The sequence below is a fragment of the Notamacropus eugenii genome, chromosome 1 (assembly GCF_028372415.1).
Source record: "Notamacropus eugenii isolate mMacEug1 chromosome 1, mMacEug1.pri_v2, whole genome shotgun sequence".
In the NCBI taxonomy this organism is placed as follows: Eukaryota; Metazoa; Chordata; class Mammalia; order Diprotodontia; family Macropodidae; genus Notamacropus; species Notamacropus eugenii.
This window is the reverse complement of record NC_092872.1, coordinates 430,732,217-430,754,596: the sequence shown is the minus strand read 5'-3', so window position 1 is coordinate 430,754,596 and position 22,380 is coordinate 430,732,217. Positions and strand designations below refer to the sequence as shown.

The window sequence follows — 22,380 nt, the reverse complement described above, 5'->3', positions numbered from 1 at the left end:
GTAAAGTGGGAAGAGACGGGATTTGGAGTCAGAGATCCTGGTTCTGCTGCTTACAAACTGTGTGACCATGGACAAATCACTTCACTTCCATAGCTCTCAGCTTCCTCCTCTAACAAGGGTGTTGTAATAGACCCCCAAGGTCCCTTCCAGGGCTGAGGCTGGGACTGAGCACAAAGCTATCCTGACAAAAGGGAAATTATGGTGGGGAGGTTTCCCCTCTCACACCCATTCCTAAACCTGGTCCTTAAGAGGCACAGGGTAGTGTGGGATAAAAAACACCGGACTTGGAATCTGAGAAAATGGGTTCACACCGCAGATCTACTACTTAAATAAATAAGCCATATGAGGCCCCAATTTCCTTGTCTATAAAATGATGGGGTTGCTCTCAGTGATCTCTCAGGTGCCATCTAGCACTCAATCCTCAGTCCCTCCGTCCATGGGACACCTGGCAGCAGCATGTGACAACAGCTGCCCTGAACCATCTGCCTGGCATCTCCCTCCCACTCCTTCTGCCCTCCAGCATTCCAAAGCCAACAGTCTGCAGAGCCCGGCAATAAAATACTCTACTGCCTTCTTTTCCAACAAGGAAAGGGCCTGAACTGCTAACACTGGGGTCACAGAGCATTGGGGCCAACTGCTCCCCTGAAAGAAGAGATCTTCAGAGGCTAGCAGTGCAGTCACAGGGACGCACCCTCCCATTGGAACCAGGAATCCACTCTGAGCACTCCCAGCAAAGCTGGGAGGGTGAAAGGGAAGGAAGCTAAACCCTCCCCTCTTCCTTATCTCCAGTCCAAAATTCACGGGCATGTTCAGTCTCTACTCATGTTCAAATAGTACAACATAATGAAAAGAGCCTAAGATGAGGGCATTGGGAAACCTGGAGATCTAGTCATGACTTTGCTAATGACTCACTGTGACCTGGGAGACAATAGCTTTCTTCTTGTCTCTGAGCCTCAGTTTCTTCCTCTGGAAAATGAGGTGAACTGACTAGATCAATGGTGGCAAATTCAAATAGAAATGGATCTCTGTAAGTTACACAGTGACGTACAAAAACTACAAATTAACACTATCCATGACGTACTGTATTTTTATCTATTTTTTTTCTAGTTGGCAGGGTGAATTTGACACCTGTGACCTAGATCATAGGATTATAGAATTTAAAATAGGAAGGGACCTTAGAGACATTCCAATCGCTTTACAGAGGAGAAAACAGAAGACTGTAGAGGTCAAGGGAACTGCCCAAGAGCAATAGAATTTGAACTCAGACTGTTCAGCCCTAGATCTAGTATTCTCAACATTCTACTGGGGGAAGGGGAATAATGGGAAAAGTCTTGAATTTCGGGTCAGAGGGCCTGGGGTTTTAATACAGGCTGTGCTAATTACTAGCTCTAAGGGATCAAGTAAGTCACTCCCCCAGGCAGTTCCCTAGTTTCCTCACCTATAAAGAAAATAATAGGTCAGACGTGTTCCCTAAGATCCTTTCCAGCGTCAAATCTATGGACTTACGATTTCTAAGGAACCTGCCCTCTCTATGATTTCAGGACTCCACCATGCCATCCTTCCCCCGTTGGCACACAATCCCAGAGAACAGAGCACAAATGAAGCAAAATGGTGGCTCCTGGGCAGAATAGGAAACTCAGCCTGTAACCAAGGCTTGTAAATGCAGGCAGGTGCTATCAGTAACCTGATTATTTTACAACTGGGGTCAATTTCTCTGGAACTGGGTTCCTGGAGCCTCTGAAGTCAGGCCCATTTACATCCTTCCCCACTGTGGGATCCTGGCTCTTGCCACACACAATTTACTTTCCAGGCCTTTTCTGAGGGCTGAAACTCTATATGCTCCACTTACTTTGGGCAAAGGGAAAAAAAAAAAAGAGGGATTTGCTTGGAATTTAATGCAATCTTAACCTGTAACCCTGGGTCCGAGAGTACTGGGTGTGGTTGGGGGAGGTGGGGGGAAGGAGGCAAGGGGAGAGGAACTGGGAGGGAGAGGAGGCCAAAAACAAGCCCTTCTTTCTGTAGGCCTCCAGCCAAGGCAGGGATCACTGGGAGTGGATGAAACAGGTTCCGTGGGCAAAAACCACAGTTGCCATATTATGGTATTTTGTTTTGCATTAAAGCTGTTAACTTCTTTTAACCCAGAATCTGTGCCACCTTCAGTTGCCCCAGCAACAGCTTTCTCCAGACTAGATCAGCACCAAGATCATCATCACCCCAGGATTTGGAATGGAAAGAGCCCCTCTTCGTTCCCCTCCTTTCACTCTAGAGGCCCAGAGAATGATTTCTTCCCACCCATCCATATGTCTCTGCGTCCATAGGTCTCTCCCGTCTCTGCCTTTGTTTCTCTGTCTCTTACCACTGAGCAGCACCTCCCCTTGGTCCCTGCCAGCCTAGGCCAGTTCCATGAATTCCCTGGTAGAAAGCTCTCCTTAACCTTGTCTCCATGTCAGCAAACATTAAGCACAGCCTTCTGAGCATGCCAAGAAGGTATTGAACCGCATTTGACCCCAACTTAACCACTTCTGCTCATCAGCCAGTTCATCAGCCTGGCTGACTAAAGGAAGATGGAACAGATCGGGATCAAAGGCTGCAGCTTCAAATGCTGGTCATGAAAAAAGGCAGCAGATCCCAAGAAATCTGGTACAGAACTAATTAAATAGAAGGGCAAATTCACTTTTTGGTCCACTGGGACCAGGAAGATCCTTAAAGCTGTTTTTTTTGGTTACAATCTCAGTTGCAGGGCATCTTTTTCTGCAACAGTAAGGAATTTCATGTCTGGCATAACATAAACCCCCCCCTTTTTTTTTTTACCACTATTCCTATGGACATACACTTTTGTGAGAAATATGGAAACAACATGAGACAGGATACAAATAATCCATCATCCAGTGCACTTTGAATTATATAGATACACAAAAAGGCATGGAGAAGTTGCAATCTGCCCCAGAAGGGACAGAACTCTCATCAGTGAGAACACAGATACATTTAAGTGTTCTCTCTCTTTCTCGTTCACTCACGCATACATGTACATACTTTCAATTTCTGTCTTGAGTTCTCTCTTACACACATAGTATCTCTTAAAAATATATATTTACAGAATGGTGTCTTAGTGTTGGAAGAGACCTCAGAGGCAAATCCTAACTCATTAAAAATTCCCTTTTCAGAATCTGTAACAATCGGTCATCTGGTCTCTGAGCACCTCCAGTGATAGGAAACTCACTACTTCACAGGTTGCCTATGCTATTATCGGACAGTTCTGATCACTAAAAAGTTCTTTATCATAATGCATTTCCTCCTCACCTCTGCCTCTTAGAATCTCTGGGTTTTTTTCAAGACTTAGCATAAAAACCAACCTTATACGTGAAGCCTTTCTAGATCCCATAGCTGCTAGTGCCCTTCCTCACCTTTTACCCAAAATCACCTTGTATCTATTTTGTATATATCCACAAATGTACATATTCTCTCCCCTGATAGAATGTAACTTCCTTAAGGAGAGGGATTGTCTTACTTTTTATCATCTCTAGAGCCTAGCATGGTGAATGACATACAGTAGGTCCTTAAAAAAGACTTGATTTTAAAGAAAATCTACCACCTTATAACTTTTACTCCTCTTCCATCTTTCAGCACCATAAATAATATATCTAATCCTTCTATTAGCTAGTCCGTTAGACATTTAAGGATGGCAATCACACCTTACCTATCCTCTCATACTTAAGTAAACTAGAACAGCAACTCAAAATAACAGAAACCAAAGATGTTAAGGACAAATCTACAAACCAAACTGTATGCAAACCAACCATGCTTCGTGTTTTCTAAGTAAACAAATGAATAGTATTCCGATTCTCATGCTGTTACTAGTAATAATTATTGCAATAATGATCAATAACATTTAAATAGCCATTTAAAAGTTAACAGAGTGCTTTCCTCCTTCTGAATAACCTTCTGAAATAAGTAGGTAACATTATTATTCAAATTTTATAGACCAGGAAACCAGGTCTCACAGAGAGGGGACTTGTTCAAGTCAGTGTTGGAGCTGAGATTTAAACCCAGGTTTCCTGATTCTTAAAGTATGAGTTTCTCTCTACTATGTAAGAATCAAAGCTGCAGACACTGCTGAGATAGTCTGTATGGACAAGATAGCTTCTTTATAGTGATGGTCATTGAGCCCTGATGGAATAAAGTCTTTAGAAGGTTTTCTTTCCTTAGAGGAAAACTAGGGCTGAGCTTGTAGCAACTTCCCTGCTGAATATTGCCCCTGAATGGAGATCTTGCCCTCCGGGAAGAAGATTAAGAGGAGCCAAAGGTTCTCAAGCAATGAAGAGCACACTCCAGTTTAACATCTGCTCCAGGTAGGGAGAGATCTGGAGCGTCAACCTTCTATGCTGGGAAATGCCTTTGGGTGCCCTGTTCTTATGTTCTCGCTGTTCAACATTGAGGTGCTGAATCGAGTGTTGTCTGACCCTACAGGACACATATCCCCAGCAACTGGGTCTATTATTGCCAGAGAGTGATTGATGAGGCTTGAAATCTGTGTTGGAAGGTGCTGTTCTTTAAAAGCCAGCTTCTAAGAATCTCACATCTGAACAGGCTACATTTAGTTCAACCCCTCCCTACCTCTACAACATCCCTGACAAGGGATTATCCAACCTCTACTTAAAGACCTCTCATTAGGGTTTTCACTACCTCCAAAGGCAGATCATTCCATTTCTGAACAGTGGAGAAGTTACAATATGATCTTTGGGCTGCTATATAAATGGAATTTATTATTAATCTAATACTTGAGGATTGAAGATAGAGACTGAAATCCCTCTATGTTTTACTAGATGTTTTCACAAATTACTCCTGTAGCCAAGAGATGTGATGCCCTAAGAGGAATCAGCCTTCTAGTGATGCCTCTCCTCCTTTAAGAGGATCCTCTGACAACAGCGTTGCAGACAGTCCATCATGGGCTTATATTCAGCCTTTCCTGGGCATGTTTTTCTCTTCCACAAATTCCCAAGACCCAGAGTTACCTCTGCAAGAGGCTGAGGCACTGGAGGACAGAGTAATCACCACCATCAAGCATTAGGAGGTTTTTCCTTTTATTGAGATTAAATCTGCCTCTGCATCTTCTAACCACTGAACCTAGTACTACTCTCTGTATCCAGGCAAAACAAATCTAATCTCCCTTCTATAAGATAGCCCTTCATTCCTGACCCTAAGCCTAAGATTTCGTTGGGCTAAACACATCCTCAGTCCCTTCAGCCAAGCCTCACTCACATGGCATGCCTTCTCATCCTATATAATTCTTGTCCCTGTTTCCCCCGAAGCTACCACAGAGGATTTACCCAATACAATAAAGGCCTTCCTCTTATTCTTGAGGCTGCCAATGAACACTTGAGCTGCCCATCTGTTGTCTCTCATACTCGAGATGCGACTAGCCTACCTCTTTTCTGCCATACTCATCCTTTAAGCAACCACTCACGAGCTGTTATTAGTAACAATAACACATCCTCCTAACAGACAACCCTTCAGCTATTGAAGATATTCAAGGAAACCCAAATGAACCAAGAATAAGACAAGGGTTTGACTTTAAGGATGCAACTTTTAAGTTTTAAAGCTTTCCAAAGAAAGAATTAACAGTACTGGGGGGCTTAAAACAACAGTGAATCATTTATTCAACTGTTTACATACAGTGGGTGCTACTCATTGACCAATAGAATATAGGCATGATGGCTTACAGAACCGCAAAAAGACAGGTCCAGGAAGGGGTCTTAGGAACCCTCTAATTTAACCTCCTAATTTTACAGTGAGGACCACAGAGGGGAAGTGACTTGCCCAAGGTCACAGGGGTTGCTGGCAGAGGGCCAAGAATTGAAAACGTAAGAAGTCCTATACACAGGTCATGTAAATAATCCTTCCATAACCATCCAAATACATGGAAATCAAGAGAGGCTACTCACACAGTCATCCTCCCAGCCTATATCCTAGCTGGCCAGGCATACAAAAACCTATCCTGCTGCTGGGGCACTGGGGGTTTCCATGTGAATCTGGAATAAGAAGGGTTTTACCCCTAGGGAGAGGCTATTTCAAGCACAACTCTCCACCAGAAATGGGAGGAAATCAGAGTCCAAACACCATTTCAGGTGAAATCAGGAGGTTATTAATCTCTCCTGCACACAGACAGAAAGAAAAATCAATGTTTTAGAAAAAAAAAAAGGTTCCATTTGAATTAATGGGTTTGTGGCTCCTTCATTGATCTGTTCCTCCTCACACTTATTTTTTGTGCTTTTGTGCACTTAGGGAGGAGGAGAGAGAGGAGGAAGGAAGAGGAGAGGAGAGGGGAGAGAAGGGGGAGGCGCTCCTGATAAGGAAAAGGACGATCTAACCTTAACCTTTCTCCAGAAATAATGCTAATTAGAGAGGCTTAATGAGAACTTCCCTTGGAAGCCCAGCTCCAGAGGGGCAGGAGATGGTCTGAGGAGCTGCATCTGCAGCTCTTGGGGGCTCAGTTTTGAACGACAGCAGCTGGAATCAAAATGTGGATGGGATTTTTTTTTTCCAATGGAGAAGGCTTCCGGCCCTTGAGGTGTAAATCCACCTTAAGAACGCATCTTACAATTCCTCCAATTCCAGCAATCTCCATTCCCCCAGGGAAGCAAAACCTCCGCACTGCCACGCCCCCCTCAATTATTTCACACACACACACACACACACACACACACACACACACACACACACACACACACACACGCACACATGCACACACGCACACACCCCGTACCCAAACCCCTTTAATTTAGGAATGCCGGCTCACCAAACGGCCAAACATATGCCCACCAAGTCACCGCCCACCGGTGAGTACCATAACAGGTTATCTCAGCTTTAGTTCACCTGAACTGGGCAGGCAGGCGGAGTCTCAGGGTCAAAGCAGCCCCATCCTGGTCAGGGAGAACTCCCCAAACACCAACTCAACTCTTTGGCTAGGGGACACCAAAGTCCCTCTCGGGGCCGCCCCCGCCCCGCTCCAGGAAGCCACTCACTCCTTCCATCCCCCACTAGCAGCCACTTCCCCTCAGACAGCGGCAGACCTGGAGTGGCCTCCCAGCTCCCGGTGCATCCACCCTCTCTTCAAACACCTTCCACAATCCCCGAACAGTCCTTAACTCTCTAAGCGCCAACAGAGTACTAGTCCACTAGTCTCTACAAAAAGTGTTCGTCTTACAATACCTCTACTGTGCGCCCGATCGCAGCCCTCCCCACTCTGCTGTCCCCTCATCCCCACCGCGGCATGGACCCTCAGCTCTGCGTGTGTGTGTGTGTGTATACACACAACACGAGCCCCCTCAACACTCTTTAAACAGGGGTACACACTCCCACCTCCTTCCCTCCCCTCCCAGCCATCCCCCACACGGGCAACACAGTCCAGTTCGAGCGCCGACTCTGCCGAGACCAGAGGGACTGGCCACCCGGGAGTCCGGGCCACCCGGTCCCCCCACCCCGCGTGGCAGACCCTTGTCCTTCTCCCCCCCCCCCTACATATATATACACATATACACACACACACTCCGGAGTAGAGGGGGATGAAGGCAAAGCGCAGCCACCCCCTCCCCTCTTTCCCTCCTCTCCTGAAGCAGGAAGCCCTCCCCTCCATTTTCATAGTCCTCCTCTTCCTCCCTGGGACCCCTTGTGTCACTCCCACCCCACCCCCTCCCGAGGACCCCCCCCCCCCAACCGCAGCTCAACGGCCGGGACCAACAGGGCTCGGGGGGCCGCGGGGCGGGGACTTGGGGGGAGGGCTGGGCTTCGTACCTGGGCGGCGGCAGCGGCGGCGGCGGATGGGGGGGCAGGGAGGGAGGGAGAACGGGGGAGGGGGCCCGAGCCGGGCGAGGAGGAGCGGGAGGAGCGGGAGGAGCGGGAGGAGCAGGAGGAGCAGGAGGAGCAGGAGACCGCGGTGGCTGCGGAGAGTAAGCCGCGGTGACAGCCCCACAGCTGCTGCTGCTGCTGCTGCTGCTGCCGCCCGAGGAGAGGGGCTGGCACCGCCGCGGCACGTCACTGCCCGGCCCGGGGGGCGGGGGCGAGGATGGCCCAGTGCGAGCGGCGCCGGGGCCGGCCAGGGAAAGGGGGGGCCCCACCGGGCACCGGGGGGGAGGGGCCAGGCACGGGGCGGGGGGGGCAGGGTGTACTAAGTGGGGGCGGGGCACGGGGAGAAGAGGTCCCGGGCACGGGGGAGGGGGGAGTGCAAAGAGGAGGGGCGGGGGGATGCCCGGCACGGGGATGGGGGAAGAGTGTGGTGGTGGGGAGTGTGGGGGCGGGGCACAGGCAGTGGGAGGTCCCGGGCACCGGGAGGGTGCACGGGGCGGGGCCTGGGTGGAGGGAGGTCCCAGGCACGGGAAAGAGCCTGGGAGGTGGGGGGTGCATTAAAGGGGTTGGTATGGAACGGGGAGGATGTACGAAGGCGGGGCGGGGGGAGGAGGGGGAGTGCATTGAGAAGGGGGCGTGGCGTGGATGGAGGGAGGTCTCAGGCACTGGAAAGAGGGGAGCTGAGCTGGGAGGGTGCAGCGGGGAGAGACGGATAAGACTGGAGACACAGAGGGGAGGGGGGGCTACGAGGGGAGGGAAAAGAAGAGGAGGAGGTAGGGAAGGATAGGAGAAAGAAGAACCAGGTAGGGGGGGATAGATGGGCAGAAGCCCTGAGCTTCGAGAGGGCCGTGATTAGCAGAGGAGCCTTTAAAGGAAAAATGTTTCCATGAAGATACGAAGAGGAGGAGCAAAGATAAACTGGGCCCACTCAACGGATACAGGCTCCAGTGGTCAGTTACTGTACCCAGGGAGCCCACACAGTAGGGGTGTACAGACACTGCTTCATGGAGAGAAAAGGACCAGGGCATCTTGTGGGGGTAGATATCACCCATAGTCTAAGGGACAGTCAGCACCTTTCCTATATCAAGGAAGATAGCTAACAAGAGCTTCAGGCAGAACCAGACTCAGCCTGCCAATCATGAACTCTGAAGGAGGCCCCCACAGAACCTTGGCATTTTTATCTAAGGGCAGTAGCTGAGATTTCCCCATGCGTGCTGCTTGGCTAGTGGCCTCGTCCCTGTTTCACAGACCCACATATCACAAACACCCAAGAGGGCTCACTCTACCACTTGGACATGATACTGGACTTTGAAAACTAGACAGGTGAGTGTTCAACCATACCCCAATCGCCCGCCCTGCCCCATCCATCACGAAGCTGCCCTGCCCTGACTCCTCCTTCTCCAGCTTCTGCAGCCTTCACACAGCCTAACCCACTGCCCTCCTCTTCTCTTCTAACCCCTCCCACTCCCTCCCTGTCACACAATCTTTCCTCTTTCCTCTTCTTTCCTTTGTCTCTTTTCCACCACTCAACTTCACACTGTTTCTCAGCTATCCTCTTTCGCCCTCTCCCTCCCCTCACTCCCCACATCAGAGTCTGCATGAATGCAAAAGTAACTCACCTGTTTTTACAACCACCAACACCGTACAACTACCGTTCATATAGCCCTTTAAGATTTACAAAGCCTTTTCACGGGCTTTAGAACAGGAAGGTACTTTAAAGGTCGTCCAGGTCCAACTAACCTGCCGATTTTACAGAGGAGGGAACAAGGGCCCAAAATGGTAAAGTGATTTGTCCAAGGTCACATAGGGAGTGAATAACAATTAGGATTCAAATCTGTCCTCTGACATTAAACCCAAGGCTCTTTTTCCCTATACTCTGGGGGAAGGCAATGTTAACATTCTAGGTTTTATAGGATTTAAATGTAGAAGTAGCTTAAACCAAAGAACATGGAAAGTCAGAGCTGAAAGAGGTCTCCAAACAACAATAGTAACAACAGATCTTTGATTTCATTGGTGTAGGGAACTGCCCATGAGGAAAGTCGGGTGCAATGTCAGTAGTGGGAGGGAAACTTCAAACAGAATGTTTAATCTGAAAGGATCTTAGAGTTCATCTGGTCTATCTCCCTCACTTCATAGATGAGGAAACTGAGGTTTGGAGAAGTGAAGTGGGGGAAAACCCCTTTTTAATTGAAAAAACAAGAGAAGTGAATTTCTCCCCTGTATAGATGAGAAAACTGAGGCACTGAGAAATTAAATGACTTGTTCAAGATCTAAAATTCAGTAAAGGTAAGAGCTTGGATTCAAATCCAGATGTGTCTTGACCCTGAGTAAATCAATGAATCAACAAATATTTATTGTATCTCTTATGTACCAGGTACAGTGCTAGGCAGTAGAGAACCAATGACAAAAAAGACCCTAGATCTTTCCTGTCCTTCCCTGCCTGACTCTCCAATAGGCGTCTATCACTTGTTCTGTCCCTACTGTAATTTTATTATTATTATTATATTATACTCCTTCCAATCTTTCAGAGAAAGTTTTTTGTTCTTAGGACATACTACAATTGTAAAATATTGTATGCTTAGTAGTGCTATATAAGTAATAATATCCTAGAAGGGAGTACACATTATCCAAGGAGACACAGTATCAAAAAGAGAGAAAAAGGCATGCAATCCAGATACATGGCAATCCCCAAAACCAGAGCAGTGCTGTCCAATCAGAACCAGATTCCCTGGATAAAATGAATATAATTTTTTAAAGATGCTATAAAATACAAACACTGTACCATAAGTATTTCCCAAAACCTCTCCTTCAAGGCTCAGTTCAAAAGCTACCTTATCCATGAAGTCTTCCTTGATTCCTGGACTCCCTACCTCTCAAACACATAGTTGGAAATGAGCTTTTCCTCCATAGACCTGAATACCACTTGGTTTGGACTGCTTGTCATAATAATAGCGGCACAATTTTCTGTGCCACTTTACAAAACAATTTTCCTCACAGCTATGCTCTCAGGTAAGTCATTTGAGTGACATCCCCATATTAATGGGGAAACAGACTCAGAGAGAAGTGATTTGCCCATGGTCACACAGCTGGGGAAGTGTCAGAACTGGGATTTTAATCCAAATAATTTGGATTCCAATTCCAATAATCTTTTCACTGCCTGATGCTCTATTTTGTATTATAGTGTGTGTGTGTGTGTGCGCGTGCGTGCACGCGCATGCCCTGTGTCCATTAATAGATACTTGAGGAAAAGGGCTACTTCTTAAGATTCTGACTCTGGGTTTCCCAGCTGTGAAAGGTGAGCTTTTGCCTTATCTTACTAGAGACTAGGCCTCCATACCACTTCCGAGATATCTCCTCATATGGCACCAGTAGCATAATTCCCTTTCCAGCACCCCTTCTCAGGTTGTAATGTAATCTCCTTGAGGGGAGGGACTCTCTCAATTGCTTGTATTTGTACCTCCAGCACTTACCATAGTGCCTGGCACATAGTCAAATACTTAATAAATACTTGATCTATCATTCTATTTCCCCAAGCACTGTGTTCTATACAGGAAAGACATTTAAGAAATGTTTGTTGAATGAAACAGAATTAAAACACAACATACAATTAAAATGGAAATGTAGACTCAACATATTAAGGAGCCAAAAATTACGCAAAAGTTGCCAGAAATTCAGTGGAGGTTAGTCCTAAAGAAGCACAAGGTAGAAATTCTGCACCACCACCCTTGACATATATATAGTCTAGCTAGAGGCAACCTAAGCCCAGAACAAAGCAAATGGGCAGTATCCAGAGTTTTACAAATGACACAGGCAGTGCTGAGATGAACAGCAGAATTGCAACAGAGCCTTTCTCTGATCAACAACAAAGCGACTTCATCACCAAGAAGACTTCATAAAATTGACCCCATAGCCTACTTCAGTATTTATGGATATGCTATTTTGTAGCTCCTACAAGAGGCCTACAGGCATCTCCTAAAGTTTCAGGTCTTAATCTGAATAAAAGAATGTCTCCTTCCTGCCCTAATTCAGGCCCTCTCTATTCTAGAAGACACCCTCGTCCCACATCACCCGCCTCTTTGCCAGGGCAACAGGCTTTTGATGAAGAAACATGGCATCGCCGAAGTAGCATGGGGCATGGAGTCTGGAGTCATGGGTTCTACTGCCAGCTCTGCCATGAATTTGATGTATAGACTTGCACAAGTTACTTCCCCTTTTGGGTCTTCAATTTTCTCTTTTGTAAAATAAGAGGGGCTGGCCTAGATAGCCTCTAAGATTCCTCTGGCTTCAGGAGTCTATGTTTTCTAAAACTAGGAATGCTCACTACTGACGTGGCTTTCAGAATTGGCTACACATTTACACCAGAAATATCTAAGAAAAAAAGGGGAAAAAAACTATAGTGGTTGGTATCCTTTTCCCGTGGATCTCTTAACTTTGTGAAGAGCTTTTTCTTGTGCCTGAAAGGTTTGCATTGTTAACAATTCAAGGTTTAAAAGGGGAAAAAAAGGCTCCCTCTATAGATCTAAACTGGAAATGCACACAGACCACAATAATTCACCATTAAAAAATGAAAATGTAACAACACATTAACCCCGAAAACCAAAGGAAATATAAAAGTCATCTGCCTTTTTGAAAAAAGGGGCTTTTTGAAAAAGTATTTTATTGCCTTTCTCATTAGCACCTTGTAAATCTGAAACCTGAAGTGTTTTGAAATCCATTTCCCTTTTCCACGTTCACATGGAATCACAGAGAGCCAAAGTTCAATCAGCTCGTTCAACTCCCTCATTTCAAAAAGGAGAAAACTGGGCTTAGAGAGGGGAAGGGATTTGTCTGAGATGATAATGATGAGTCAGTAGCTTGAGCTGGGGTATCAAACAAGGTCTTTATACCAAGTTATCTCAACAATTCACTGTCCCAGTTCCTCTCCCAGCCTGATGTTTGACTAGGTAGCCTCTTTGAGCACCTACTTCTCCTGTCCATCAAAAGATCCTACTCAGAGGAAGGCATACTATCTGATCTCTTGATACCTGGAGTCACTGCACATAGTGGGGGCTTAAATACAAATGCCAGGGAGCAAAGTCTTTAGTACTGGAACCGAATAGAATAAAAAGATTCTCATGATAATGAAAAGGTAATTTTCCATAAATGAGATGCCAGCAATAGCATTTGTCATTAGGAGACTGTGATATGGTAGAAAGGATTCAGAGTCCAAGGACCTGGGTTTGAATCATGGACCCTTGTGGTATGGTAGAAAGGATTCAGAGTCCAAGGACCTGGGTTTGAATCATGAACTCTTTTTATTGATTACTTGCATGATCTTTGGTAAATCATTTTTTCCTCTCCACCCATCCATGAAATGATGGTACCAGACTATTAAGCTCTAAAATCTATGATTTCCTACTTTTCTTACTAATTGTTTCTGCTTAGGACAGCTACTTTCCATTTTAAAAGAAATTTATCCTCCTACTATCCACATGAACTAGGCAGAGAGTGGCATGACCATTTTGCAGATTGGAGGATCAAAGGGAAAAAAAGGACAAAAGTTAAGTCAGTGACAGAAGGCAAGATGGCATTCCTGGAAGCTTCAGGTGATATAAAAACTTTGAACTCAGAGTCAGGAGAACTAGGTTCTAATACAGACTTCTCCATCATTGTACAACCATTCACAAGAAACTTTGTCTCTCTGGGGTTTGTTTTCTTCCTCTATAAAACAAGAGGACTGGATAACTTTGTGACCTAGGTAAACTCTAACATACCACCCAAGCCCCATAATGTAAGCCCCAGGAGGGGAGGGACAATATCTTATCTAACTTTGTATCCTTCTTCTTACCACAGTACTTTGCACACAGTGGGTACTCGGTAAATGTTTGTTGAAATGAATTGACTGGAACAGATGTTCCTAAACTATTTTTTGTTTCATGGACTTCCCCCATTTGACAGTCTGGTAAAACCTTCTTAGAGTATGTTTTTGAATGTATAAAATAAAACACTTCGGGTTACAAAGAAAACCAATTACACTGAAATACAGTTATTAAAGTAATTTTTTCCAAAGTAATTTTTAGAACACAAATTTATAAACCTCAGGTAAAGAACTCTTGGAGTAGAATCAGTCTATGATAGTAGGTTTTGTGTGACCTGCTTAGTATAGTGATTATACCATATTAGGTTTCCAATCCCACTGTGGGTATTCCCTCCAAGCATAGAGATCTCAAGCCATTTATGTGCATACTTGGGCAACTTTTGGCAATGTCCTCCCATAAGTTTCTCACAGAGGGTCCAGCCAATGTGCTGTATTCCCTCCTCATAATCTCTCGGCATCTTAAAGATGCCAGTGAAGCATGTGGGGCTATCCATCAATTGTCTATTCCTTACTCTTGCTACATGACCAGCCCCTCTTCTTTTTTGATCCCACATTTTGATGAAATCCTTTATGCTGTTTCTCCTTCACAATTCCTTCTTTTTGAACTGGAAACTGAGGGATGCCCATCAATTGAGGAATAACTGAACAAGTGATGACATGTGAATGTAATGAAATACTCTTGAGCTGTAAGAAATGATGGAGGAGACAGTTTCAGAGAAATCCGGGAAGACTTGCAAGAACTGAGGCAGAGTGACAGGAGCAAAATCAAGAGAACATTTTATATAACAATAATACTGTAAATATATATAAGTCTGAAACACCTTAGGAACTCTGATTAACTCAAATACCAACCACAATTCCAAAGGATTCATGATGAAACATGCTGCCTTATTCCTGATAGAGAAGTGACTCAAAATGTAGAATGAGACATAAATTTCTTTTGGACATGTACAGTGGGGGTATTTGTTTTTCTTGACTGTAAATGTTTGTAACAGAGTTCAGATTTTCCTTCTTTTTCAATGGGGCCAGGGCCAGGTATGGAGGAAGAAGGTAGAAAGGAGAAAAGTATAATTTTTGCTGATTGAAAAAAAATAAAATTTATTTTAAAATAATTCCTTCTTTGCAATAAGTATAATGAATATTAATATTCAAGATCTTAAAATGTAATTGCTTTAAGATTCTTGGCAACAGTGTGACCACTAAGTCATTCCTTGCTGCTAAAACAAGACCATAACCTTAACCCTTTCATTGCACAATTCATTAGTGATTCCCTCCTCCCCCCAAGGATTCTGTCCAGGTTCATCATGATTTTGGTCATTAGTTCCAGTTTTCCCTTCTATTGGTCCTACTCAACTTAGTTATTTCATCTTGGGTTACAATACAATTCCATCAACTTAGATCGTGGTACTTAATTATACTCAACATTGGTCCCTAGGGGTCTGACTCCTTGTTTCCCCTCACTGCCCCCCCCCCCCAATTTCACCAGCGTTAATTTCTAACAATTAGAGATGTCCAAAAGCAGAATGGGCTGCCTCAAGAGGTTGTGAGTTTCCCATTACCAAAGACCTTCAAGTAGAGTCCAGATAACTACTTATTGAGATACTGTAGAAGAGATCAGGTCTGGATTGGGTCAAATAATCGCTGAGGGCCTTTGTGAGGTTGGCTGTTCTCAAGGTACTTAAGATATCTTTACTCTTTGAGTTTGACATTTTCCGGGTTTGTCTACATGGTAGATGTATTAATGGCTCACAGCGAATCCTACTTGTCAAGGTCTTGAGTTGTTCTCTGCCAGTCTGCAGAAGGCATAAGCAAGATTAACTCCTAGCAACAACATGCTGTGTTGGGCTCTTGGCTCTGCCAGGGAGCAGGTGACCTTGAGTCATATATGTGTGGGTATATATATATATATATATGTATATATATATATATATATACACACACACACACATATATACACATACATACATATGTGGAATAATATACAATAATAGCAGAGAGCACAGTTCTACAAAGCCTTAAAGTTTGCAAATTGCCTTCCTCATAATAATTCTGCAAGTTCATGGGTATAAGTGTTATTAATCATCATTTTAAAGATGAGGAAAATGAGGCTCAGAAAGATTCAATCCCTTTACCAAAATTTTCTGCAGCTACCAAGTGCTCGAGCCATACAAGGAGGAGAGAATCTTACCTACTGTAAATATATTTTCTAATCAATAAAAAGCAAAATCAAGAATTTGACAACTGTACTTTTGGCCTTTTGGCCACTACATTGCTGTTGTTATTCAGTTTTTTCAGTTGAGTCCAATTCTTTGTGATCCCAATTGGCATTTTCTTGGCAAAGATACTGGAGTGGTTTGCCATTTTCTTCTCCAGTTCATTTTATGGATGAAGAAACTGAGCAAACAGGGTAAAGTGACATGTCTAGGGTCACACAGCTAGTAAGTGTCTGAGGCCTGATGTGAACTTGGGTCTTCCTGTCTCCAGTCCCAGCATTCTATCTACTGAGCCATCTACCTACCTCCTAAAAGCACTTTATCTACGTTATGTACATTATATCTACACCAGGGGTGGGCAACTTCAGCCTTGAGGCCACCAGTGGCCCTCTAGGTCCTCAAGTGTGGCCCTTTGACTGAATCCAAACTTCACAACCAAAGGTTCCCCACCACTGATCTACACTAAGAGGTCAAACACTTATTCAAGCCCACTCAGCCAGTGTGTGTCAGAATCCCTGAATGGACTCAAATCTCTCAAGATTAGAGGCGCATCTTCTCTCCACTACACCATGTGCTTCTGCAATTTGTTCATTCCAAGGTCCCTTCTAGACTTCCTATTCTATTCTCCATGTTTTCAACTCCTTTCCCATTCTCACATTTTGTGTGTGCTGCCCCCATCATCATGGTTTTGCAACTAAGCAGGTAAGGAGCAGGCATGGCTATTCCTTTATACAAATGAGAAACCAGAAGGAAATGACAAAGTGATTTACTCAAGGACACAGTCTGAGTCAAAAGTGCAACCCTCACCATCCACCTCACCACCTCCTCTCCTCACAGAACACAGAATGTTAGAACAATGACTGATCAAATGGGGAAGGACCTTGGAACATTGAAGGGCTAATGCTCTGGCTGGAAGGGACCATAAAACTATTTAATACAATCCAGGGCTTCTGGCTCCACCCCCACTACATTTTACAAAGGAGAAAACTGAGGCCCCAAGTAAGTTAGTGACAGAGTTAACTAAGGGCAGAATTGGCCCTTAAAGGTATTCTAAATAGGACTCTCAGGACAGTACCTTTTCCATATAAAGCACCAAATAATGACTTTAAGAGGCACCAAAGTGCAGTGAAGAGAAGACTGGTGGTCCTGGGAGTCAGCAAGGCTTAGGTAAGCATCCCCCTCTGAGATACCTTGACCTTGTAGAGGTCCAGGCTATTCTTTGTGTGTTGGAATGGAGGGTGTGGGGGGAGAGACAATCAGGGTTAGGTGACTTGCCTAAGATCACACAGCTAGTGTCTGGGGCTGGATTTAAACTCAGGTCCTCTTGACTGCAGGACCAGTGCACTATCTACTGTGCCACCCAGCTGTCCCTAAAGTTATTCTTTAAGACTGTAAATTTCAGTGGAGTTGCAGATCTATATTAGTGGAAAGAGTTTCCACACCAAGAGTGTTTACCTACAACAATGAAATGGTGAGTCTGGACCAAAAATTTTTAAAAAGAAAACAAAAAGCTTGGAGGAGATACAAAAATGAATAACACACGGAGTTCACAATCATGAGAGAACACATACACAGAAATAACTATGATTAGAAATGGAACATGATAATGCACAGATGAGGGCATATGCAATGCTTTTGGAGGTCAGGGAGGAGGAAGATCATTTCTACCTGGGAGGGGGCAGAGTGGAATCAGGAAAGGAATATTTGAGTTGCGAGCTTTGAATTCCCAATGGGACACTGGAGGTAGAAATTGCATGGGGGAGGGTCTCTGTTCTCCATTGTTAAAGAAAGGGGTACCAAGAGTTTATTTTGAACCACTTAGAATCCTGGTTGAGGGGGGGCCTGTGGCTCCAGGCAGACTTATCTATTGTAAGTAACAGACTACACAGAGCTCCAAAACACGCCTCTGCCTCTCAAGCCTGAATGGGTCTCTGCTGGAGCAACCAGAGAGGCCCAAATCCAAGCCACTCTTGAGCTAAGCAAAGAAGAATTAAGATGAGACACCCGTGCAAATTCACAATGCAGCTCTGGGCTCTCCCATCCTCTAAAGAAAAAAAGCACACATTAATGAAGGAAGTACAATCACAGCCAGTCAAAAGATCGGACATGCTCCTTCATGTCCACCAGAAGCCATTATCTCTAATTGATCTCCAGACATCAGCTGCTGAAACAGTCTGAAATCCTCCTGCATCATTTAGATTTGGTTACAAAACCTCAGACTGAGTGGTATCAGATCTCTCAAGACTGCTGCTCCTCTTCCAGATCCGAGGCAGTCCACCTGGTGTTTTGAGTTAAGAGCTTGCTTTTTACAAAGTCTTTTGGGAGACTGGGACTTGGATTACTAATGGGAGAGCTGAACCCTCCCATAGTCCATGGATGGGAGGACACTTGCAAAAGGCATAGGACTGATGAGGAAAGAACCACCAGTCCAACTCATGTTTGGTTCAAGGTCCAATCTGAGAGCTGAACTGAATTCCTATCATTAACATTTCAATGAAAATGTCTGTTTTAGTGGCTTACATGGAAGAACTCAACTTCAGTAATTGGGAGGTCCCAAATGATGAGAAAGTTTAATAATAGCTAGTTTGTAATAATAATGCAAATGTGCTAGTGAGGTACTCTTAAAGACATCAGAGCTATAACTAACAGGATGCTGGCATGAAGGGATACAGGGGAGTGGCATGGGGTACAACTGCCCTAAGGGCCACTTCCTTCAGCAGACTCCCATCACTATGATACCCTATCTGGGGGTCTACTTTACTACCTAACTCCCAAATTCTCACAAGGATAAGAAGTGCTTATGCCCTCTCCTGACATGTCAACACATATAGTCAGTCTATTCTCTATGCCTGTACCCATTTAAAACTGTTTTTCCTTGGGTGGTGATATTCCTAGTTAATTCCTCAGTGGCATAATCGTTATAGTAATTGCATTCCTGATCTCAAAGGGGATGTTATAAGGAAAACTCTTTGTAAATTTTAAAGTGCTAGAGGAATGAGAGTTGTTATTATTACTATTTTACAAATGAAAAGACTGGGGCTCAGGGACATTAGCTCATCTGTTACCTGCGTGACCTTAACCAAATGAGAAGTTTGATTAGATGCCCTCTAAGTTGCTTCTAGCTTTAAATGTATGATCCTATGAGCCTAGTAACTTGCCCAAGATCACAAAGGATAATCAGGTGTTGGGGCTAAGACTCAAATTTAGGTCTTGTGCTGCAAGTATATAACATATAAATTGTTTCTTATAGTTTTTTGACTTTCAGAGCAGCCTTTATGTTAAACAGTCAGAATCTGAGTTCTCACCATCTCGAAACTATAACCTCCTAACACCTTCTGTTGCATCCTCTGCTTAACACCAGGATCAACACATAGTGAGTAGGTACTTCGTAAATATTTGTTGATTTGTGGAGCTGAATGAAATCTGGATACTAAGAGTAATCTCCTCCTGTTGCAACTTCTGTAATGAAGTTTCCATTCCTGCTAAATCTCACATGTCCTTGGAGACATAAGGGAATAAGGTTTCCCATGGTGCTTTGCAGCACCATTTTACTGTCTGAGTTTTAAATACTCTCCTAGAATCTCTTCCCATCCTTTCTGAAAAACTAGGAAGGAATTCTTGAACTTTGCCTATGTTTTCTCCCTTGAAACAGATAAAGTATTCCCACCTAGGCCCTTCTCATCTGGTTTCTCCATGCAGGCCGTCACTATTCTGTTTCAAAGCACCTATGAACACAGTCATGTTCTCTCCACCCTCCTCCCAAATCATGACAATAAATGCTCTGTCTGCATCCCAGTTTCCCCATCCAATAAATGAGAGGGTTTAACTCTTACTTCTAGGGCCCCTTCCAGCTCTCACACTGTGTTCTTCTTTCCCTTTCAACTGTAAGTCAGTGATATGAAGTTGACAAGACTTAGATCTACAAGGAAACTTTAAGGTGATCTATTTCAACTTCCTCATTTTACAGATGGGAAAACTGAGGCCCAGAGAAAGAAAGGACTAGCCCAAGGTCACATAAGTACAGAGCTGGTATTTAAACCTAGGTCGTCTGACCCCCAAATCCAACCTCTTGCCACCTCACCCCATGGCTTATGTACATCCATTATGTCTACAGAGCTTCTCACAGCACTGTTAGAATGAATGAATTGTCCTTGGCATATTCCTAGAGAACAGATTGCACTATCTTGTCTCTGTCTGCTCATTCTACCAAACAGATAGAGTTGGCATGGCAAGGTTCTTGGTTGCTTTAAACAAGCTTCCTACCTAGATTCTGGAAAAACAAGAGCAAAAAAGGAAGCAAAGTGTTTCCTTGAGCCCAGACAAACAAGTTGGAAAGTCGAAAATTACCTTGTTCTTCCCTTACTTGAAACTTACAGTGAAATATAAGACCCTTTGGGCTAGGGTCCACAGCCTTCTGTAGACTAAATGAAGCCTGAACCTATACAATAAACATCCCCTGATTAGGGGCTAATTACTTGCGCATTAAAATTATTCTCATTTGATCCTCCTGATAACCTTATGAAGTAGCTAGTACAACCATTATTAGCTCCACTTTATAGGTGAGAAAACTGAAGCTCACAAAGGTTGGGTGACTTGCCCAAGGTCATATGCCATGTATTGGAACCAGGACATGAATCAAGCTCCTCTGATTTTAGACCCAACTCTTTTTTTAATAAATCACATCTGCTTTTAAGAAGCAATCAATAAATATGTATTAAAATGTCTACTATGTGCTAGGAACTACGCTAAGGACATATAAACAAAAGTAAGATAGTCTTTGTAAAAGTTAAATTCTTTCATGCACCTATGTCGAGTTTATAAAACATATGCCAAAAAAACCCCCCAAATCCTTAGCTCCTGGAGACAGATGGGGGGAGAGGTAAAGACTGCATGCAAAAAAATAGTGCAGGGGCAACTAGGTGGCCCAGGGGTTAGAGCACTGACCCTGGAGTCAGGAGGACTGGAATTCAAATCCAGCCTCAGACACTTACTAACTGTCTAACCCTGGGCAAGTCACTTAACCCCAATTGCCTCAAAAAAGAAAAAAAGAAAAAAAAGATGGTGCAGAACTGAGTATTTTAGGAAACTACAAATTTTAAGAGGCAAAGTGAGGAGGAGAGGCCTGATAGACAAAGGCATGGAGACAAGAGACAAGAGTGCCATGTATGTATGAGACATACAAGAAGGCCAGTTTGACTAGATTATAGAGTGTGTGGAGGGAAGTAATGTGTAGTAAGGCTGGAAAGGTAGGTTTGGGCCAGGTTGTGAAGGACTTCAAATGCCAAACAGAGTTAATAATTGATCCTAAAGGTAATAGAGAGCTACTGGAGTTTATTGAGTAGGGAAGTAACATGCTTTAGGAAAATAATTTTGGCAGCTGTGTGGAGGATATCCTAGGGGAACACAGACTTGAGAAAGGAGGATCAAAGAGGAAGCTATCACAATTATCCAAGTGAAAAGTGATAAGGGCCCAAACTAGGGTAGTGGTAATTTCATACAGAGGTAAGAAATGTTATGGAGGTGGAAACAACTGGAGTTGGTAACTGACTGAATGCTTCGAATGAGAGGGACTGAGAACACGAATAAGTGGATGGGAGAGGGGGAAGGGCATCCAAGAGCAGGGAACAACTAGGCAATAATTTAGGTGAGAAAGCACAGGATATATGGGGCAGGGAGTGGTAATAGAGTCCATGATTAAACTTCCCTTCATTTTGGATGTCTTCCTTACGCTCCCTCTTTTCTGGCACTCCCAGAGATCTGGCTCCCTCCAATAGTGCTATACCCTTACATTCCTTCCAGGACTTCTTGTATGTTCTCACATATTCTCCACCACCCTAGTCCTTGCTCCCCGTTGCTACTTCTAGACTTTATTATCCTTTACCACCACCACTAAACAATCTTTCCTCCTTTCAAATTCACTCCATCCAGATTTATTACCCAATCACAATCCTGTTGACTGTTATTCAGCACTCCATCCCAAGATATTCTCCCTCCTTTCTCACTGAGTTAAGCATTTGCCTGCTTCACAGTCTCCTTCTCCACTTCATCTCCTGCCCTTCTACCAGACCATGCTGATATTCCCTCTGACACCCAAACTTCTCAGGCCCTTAATCTACTGAACTGCCCTGAACTACTTTTATACACATACATACACCTCACTAGCTACACATATGGTTATACCCTCGACCTTGCCATCACCCACAACTCTGAAATTATTTCATCTGATCATTATCAACTGTTTAATCTCTTCCTATGCTTTACAACTGTAAATCTGGTCTTTGTCCTTACCTTGATGTCAAATCTTGCTACCCTCCATACTTTCCCAGGCCCTCACTCCTTCTCTAACTACATCCTCCTGCCTTTCCTGTCTCAGTCCTTTGTTAACACTAATCTTGAACTTGAATCTCTTGCTCCCTTGACCTAATGCTTCTCATACCCTGTCCAAACCCCAACCCCAGATTACTTCCA

The 22,380-nt window shown here is 44.2% G+C and overlaps 1 protein-coding gene and 1 long non-coding RNA gene across 4 annotated transcripts in view; one reads left to right on the top strand and one right to left on the bottom strand.

Annotated features, from left to right (window-relative positions):
• The window catches only part of NOL4L (nucleolar protein 4 like), a 197,188-nt gene that overhangs the window by 71,756 nt on the left and 103,052 nt on the right, over positions 1 to 22,380 (bottom strand). Inside the window, exon 1 of one of the 3 annotated variants that reach the window (XM_072631607.1) lies at positions 7,792 to 8,214. The exons of 1 other annotated variant lie outside the window; for it this stretch is intronic. The gene's annotated coding sequence lies outside the window, so the exon portion shown is untranslated. Of the gene's footprint in view, positions 1 to 6,873; positions 6,932 to 7,791; positions 8,215 to 22,380 lie in introns of those variants that run through there. One more of the 3 variants, XM_072631606.1, reaches the window with a different exon arrangement.
• LOC140518977 (uncharacterized) lies at positions 9,039 to 12,118 on the top strand. The gene is made up of 2 exons (XR_011972063.1): positions 9,039 to 9,165; positions 11,888 to 12,118. It is a non-coding gene; the product is annotated as an uncharacterized lncRNA (long non-coding RNA).